We start from the raw sequence: 5,918 nt of genomic DNA, 5'->3' as shown, positions 1-5,918 counted from the left end.
CTCTCTCTCTCTCTCTCTCTCTCTCTCTCTCTCTCTCTTCTCTTTTTCCCTGCCCCTGAGACAGACAACCCTGTCTGTCCTGGAACTCTCTCTGTAGACCAGGCTGGCCTTCAACTCACAGAGATACACCTGCCTCTGCTTCCCGAGTGCTGGGATTAAAGGTGTACACCATTACCACACAGCTAAATTCTCCAAAAAGTGTTTCTGTGTAATTTTCATACTTTTAAAATACATCTAATACGAGCTCTAAGTTCTCCAATTGACTTTGATCTTGGTATTTAGTCTTGGAAAAAAAAAACAGTAAGTTTTTCTGAATCTCAGTTTGGCTGTCTTATATAAGCATAAGCCAAATCTAGAAGGGTTGGCTGATTTCCCACTAAACAAATGAAAGAGGGTAAGATATAGTCTGGTGGTACAAATGGGAGCCAGGCCTTCGGGTTGGAAATAGATCTGTAGCCCTGGATCTGTAGACTAACATCTCTGAGGCCTTGCAAGGGCGGGTCTCTCTGAACTCAACTTTCCTAACAGAATAGCATTCTGTATGAAGTCTGACAGTAATGCAATCTCTCACATGCCTTGCACAATGCCTGCTGGATGGTTTAGCTACAGCTGTTACAGCAGACAAGTGGGAATAAAAAAATTTCTAAAAGGGAAAAAAATAAATATTTACTACATGATGAAAAGCATGTCCTTCTGTGTGTCCATGTTGTGATCAGCTTTTGACACTACATAACACTCTGCAGATCTTGGGAGAAAAATGTATAGATGTAGACACAGACTATTTCTATTTTCCAACTATTAAAAAGTTATCTGCTTAGTTCATTTCTCAACAATATATAATTTTCCTTCTCTGAATTAAAGCCTCTGTTTTATGGATCTCCATCAAGCTAAGAGTAATTACAGTAATGAGGTAAACGGCACTCCAGCAGCATAATGTGCATGGGGTCTCATCTCCGTGACTTTAAAGGTCATTCAGTAATATTCCACTGTTTACTTTAGGGGGACATTTGCCTCTTTTTCACATACACAAATACTTCATAAATTATTTAAAATATTAATGTACAATTGAAGAAAAAGAGTAACACAAATGTCTACTTCAAATCCAAACACCCACACAAGATCCTCTCTGTCCTGTTTGAACATGACACACTAACCCAGTTTCTCAGCAGACCCAGGGTTTATTTGGGGCAAAGCAGCTAAGCACTTTGTCCAAATCACATCTAATGATGTTAGATCATTTTGTTATGATCTAACAAAACAGAGAGAGCACCTTTGAAAAATCCAGTCTGGTCAAGGCTGCGAACACACTTGGGTACTAGACTTTGGGCTCTAGGTCACTGTTTTGGAATCGTCCTGTCCTCGAGACACTTCTTAGAGACACTTCTTTTAAACCTAGAGTGATGGTGACATAATTCATCTTTATAGGCACCCTGCAAATGTCTTCACTCCTCACACAGCACTGGGTTGAGCACATAGGTGTTCAGTATGCCTGCCTACAACAACCCACTGTTACGGCTGCCTACAACAGCGCTGTTCAGAACTGGTTGCTCAGAAGTCAAACAGGTTCAAATAAAGGGGGACGGCAGCTCTCTGGCGTGGGAGGGGCAGTCAGGCCCCTTGAGGTGCTGCTGCAGACTTTCTATCATCAGACAGTGGCACAGGAGAGAGCTGGTGACAGTGGGGAAGGAACTGTGCTCCGACCTTCAGAAATGTCCACATTTCTGAGCAAAAACAGCTTCACCAAAAGAGCAGGAAGAGCACTGCCAGCAGTACTGTTTAATCCCAGGGAGGGAGGCCCTCCCTCAGGTACTTCTGTCACTGGACCACTTTAATCTAAACTGGTTTGAATACACTTAGAAAATCAGTGGCAAAGAAGGGCTCTATAGACAAGGACATGAAGTCCCTCCCCCAATCTGCCCATGATCACAATACAGCAAGACAAGAAGGAAAGTGTGTGAGCTTGAGTTGTGGATATAGAGGCAACACTGAAGGGGAATCCAGTGTGAACGTGACTTGAGCTAGGGAGAAGCTAGGGAGAAGCTAGGGGAAAATGAGGAGTTAGAAGGGACAAAGAGAGATAGGCACCTTTGTTTTAATGAAGTTTGCCAACCCACATAGGTCCTCCTGAGCACTTTTAAGCCCAGTCATTGGCCACAGGATGACCTGCCTAGTTTTGGTGTCTCAGTGCTAAAATGGAAGCATCCGATTGGCTGGACCTGTGAAAGGCTGGCCTGAAAAGAAGGTCCCTGTGCACTCTGAGCAACTGAGAGGCAGGACTAAGGACCTTGTGCACAAGTCAAAGGGCAAGAGCCTTTTTAGAGGTTAACAATGGCACAGTGCCCTCTGGTATGGGAGAGGCCCGGCCCCAGCCATGCTCAGCCTTGGCCTGGGTGGATGAACAGCTTAGGAGGAAAATCCAGATGGCTGTATCAGTAGCAGCTCTGCTCCCAGCCTTCTCAGTGTTCACACTACATACTTCATGGCAATTTCACAGCCTCATTTCTTTGGAGGTAACTTTTGAAATACATTTTCCTTAGATGATGATGATGATGCTAAGGACAACAAGCAGGCAGTGTGACTCAGCATGACTCAGTATGACTGAGCATCACTGAATGTTAGGACTGGCTGCTCACTAGCTCTGTGACTCAGTGTCTCTGTGTTCTCACCTGGGAAAGTGGAAGGCACTTGGAGAGGATTAGTAAGCAAAGATGGGCTGTTGAAGAGTTAGGGATCATGCTTAATGCCACACCTGAGAATAAGTGTGACTTGAGAGAGACAGTCACTCTTAAAGGAGGGAGGCCCTTGGTAAGGTCAGAAACATGGTTTATTCTTTACACTAGGAGTCTGGGATATGGGCTGGGGACAGAGGGACAGGGGAGCAGCAAGAAGAGGACACAGTGAGGAACGGGAGCTACCAGGCATGTTGAACATTAAACAAAGACAATTTCAGTTCTCAAGAATAATAAAATACATATTTGCTAACTCTGTTGAAATGAGTTTGGGGAGTTTTGACCAGAACAGAGGAGAAGGTAGAAATGAAACTTCAAGCATGCCAAGGAAAAGCATTCTTGGCGAAGGACACAACGTGAGTGAGCTCTCAATTTCATGGAGAATGATGGAGACCTCACCCAGTGAACTAGCATGAAGGCCTTTCACTATTCATCTACAGTGTCATCTCAGGAAAGACTTTCTGTTTCCTGCCTGAGGGAGAGGCTTCTGGCCATCTGTATAAGGCCATGTGCTAAAGACCAGAGGCATGCCATTCCAGAAGCTAGGAGGGAGCAGTGGGTCATGATGTGGAGGGGAAAGCAGCAGCCAGCCATCTCCGCATCAGCACTTAAGTGTCTCCCTCTAACTGCAAGCGGCTGTAAGGCTGTCAGCATCTGGTAATGCACAGCAAAATAACCCACACTGCCAGCAAACCAGTGCGGGGTTTCTCCTCTCAGATCTGCTCACTGTGTGGACCAACTGCTATCAGAGGACACCTTTGCCAGATGGTATTTTTTTTTTTTAATGTCAACAGGAACTACTATCAACAACCACTAAGGGAAAAACTAAAGTTATTGATGTTAGCCCTTCCTAATGGACAAAAAAAAAAAAAAACAAAAAAAACAAAAACAAAAAAAAGCATCAAAGGGACAGAAACTAAAAAAGCAGCACAGGTTCTCTAGTTTTCACACAAAAACCATGGTTTATTTAAAAAAACAGCCAGCCAGGAGACACAGCAGAGCCCCCTGACGCTCTTCTCTGGGGAGTGTATGACATGGCCCTTTCCCAGTGTTAGAGAGCAATGACAGGCTATGGGAATTGCATATTCATTTATCTAATCCTCTTGAAATGACAAATTTACAGAGATGAAGAGATGAAGAGTGTTGCCAAGACTTCTGAGACCACAGAGGGCAGAATGGGTGCCCTTGTCATAGAGACTCCATGGTTTGAATTTGCAGCTCTTCTCACAGATCTACCTGCCCCAGTGCTGCAGAACCAGACACACAGAATAGGAAAGCTGGTGAAATATGAAACAAGGTCAGTGGGCCACGCCATCACTCATGGTCCTGGTCAGTACTGCAACTGTACCAGACAGTCCCTTGAGAAAATGGGTTGACAAGCATCAAAGATCTTACTGTTGAGTTCCTGCAACTGAATGTAAAAGCTAAATTACCTAAAAAAAAAAAAATCTTTAAAAGTTGGAAGTGATAAAGTCTATTAGAATTTAGCTTTTTGGAGCAGGTACCATGTCTGAGGATATTAAGCCTTTGTGGCATACATGTTAGGGGCACAGGCAGGCTGTCCTAATATATTCACTCTCACCGTAGGATAGAGTCTCATCACAGAATTTCTAAATGTAAGGGTCTCCACAAAGTGAGTGAAATTTGTAAGCACTTTAGACATGTGGCTTTTAGTTTCAAGCTGATGGGCGCAGAGGGCTGGTCCTAGCCTCATGGCCCCAGGAACACTGCCCAGCAGTTTTAAGTTTGGAGTCTTAGCATGGTGCAGCACTTTACATGCTCAGAGGCCCTTCATGTGGAGGTCACAGGCACTACTTAGTTCCCCCTTGCTCTTCGGTTTGGATGGTGCTTGCAGGGGCTGCAGAGGAGCTGATAGTTTGTGGTCCCCGCTCTACTTGCAGTTCTGACACATTCACTGAGATAAAAAAATTTTACAATGAGAGGTGACACTCACCTATGAAATCCTAACCATGGGTGTGACAGAGAACAACACTCACCTATGGAATCCTAACCAGGGGTGTGACAGAGAACAACACTTACCTATGAGATCCTAACCAGGGGTGTGTGACAGAGAATAACACTCACCTATGGAATCCTAATTATGGGTGTGTGACAGAGAACAACACTCATTGTCTTATTCTTCAAGAGATAGGTCCTCAGGGAGACTCAACAGCAACTAAGGCAAGTAGAGGACTAAGGGCATGCTGGAGAATCACAGCTTGATTTTGGTTCAGCTCACTCTCCTTCCTCACTCCTTGGCTTCCAGTAAAAAACAGGCTAAGAAAAACCTCAACATAATTCTCAATTCTGTTTTTTTAAAAAAGATTTATGTATATATTTTATGTATGAGTACACTGTGGCTGTACAGATAGCTGTGAGCCTTCATCTGGTTGTTGGGAATTGACTTTTTTAGGACCTCTGCTCCCTCTGGTCAACCCTGCTTGCTCTGGTAGACCCCACTCCACTCACTCAATCCCTGCTCACTCCAGCCCAAAGATTTATTTATTATTATAAATAAGTACACCGTAGCTGTCTTCAGACACACCAGAAGAGGGCGTCAGATCTCATTACGGGTGGTTGTGAGCCACCATGTGGTTGCTGTGATTTGAACTCAGGACCTTTGGAAGAACAGTTGGTGCTCTTACCTGCTGAGCCATCTCACCAACCTCTTATGAGGTTACAAAACCATGAAGCATTCCCATCAGCAAGGAGACAGGAAGATACCAATAGATGGACCCCTGAGTACTTCATTCTGGCATCCCACAAGGTCCTGCCAGGCAACAGTGATAACAGTGGCCATTCCACAATCTCTGCAGGCACTCTTACAGTACTCAAAGAAAACATCTGGTCAAAGGTGACGGTTTTTCAATGACTGCTGCCAAATGTAACATTTGATATCTTTGTCATTAATGAAATGTTTTATCAATGATATCTTTATATCTATTTCTTAGGTCTCTTCTGCAGCCAGCATAGGCCTCTGTTCTAGAACTCCCCTTCTCTCTGATTCCCAGAAGACATCTTGTTAATAGAGAGAGCAGATAGTAGAATTACACAAAAGTGTGCTTGCATCTGTATATGTGTGTATATGAATGCACACATACTACTCACATGAAACAAGGATGTCTTTATAGAAGGGTTTGGAGAAGGACCATTCAATGTCAATTTGCTAAAACATGACCCTGAAAAGGG

General features: G+C 44.0%; 1 protein-coding gene across 5 annotated transcripts in view; it reads right to left on the bottom strand.

Moving 5' to 3' along the window:
• The window catches only part of Nbas (NBAS subunit of NRZ tethering complex), a 386,817-nt gene that overhangs the window by 91,735 nt on the left and 289,164 nt on the right, over positions 1-5,918 (bottom strand). The window lies entirely within an intron of this gene.

This window comes from Mastomys coucha, unplaced genomic scaffold (genome assembly GCF_008632895.1).
Source record: "Mastomys coucha isolate ucsf_1 unplaced genomic scaffold, UCSF_Mcou_1 pScaffold6, whole genome shotgun sequence".
NCBI classification, from domain to species: domain Eukaryota; kingdom Metazoa; phylum Chordata; class Mammalia; order Rodentia; family Muridae; genus Mastomys; species Mastomys coucha.
Note: the sequence above shows the minus strand (reverse complement) of the source record. Positions and strands in the feature narration are given on the sequence as shown.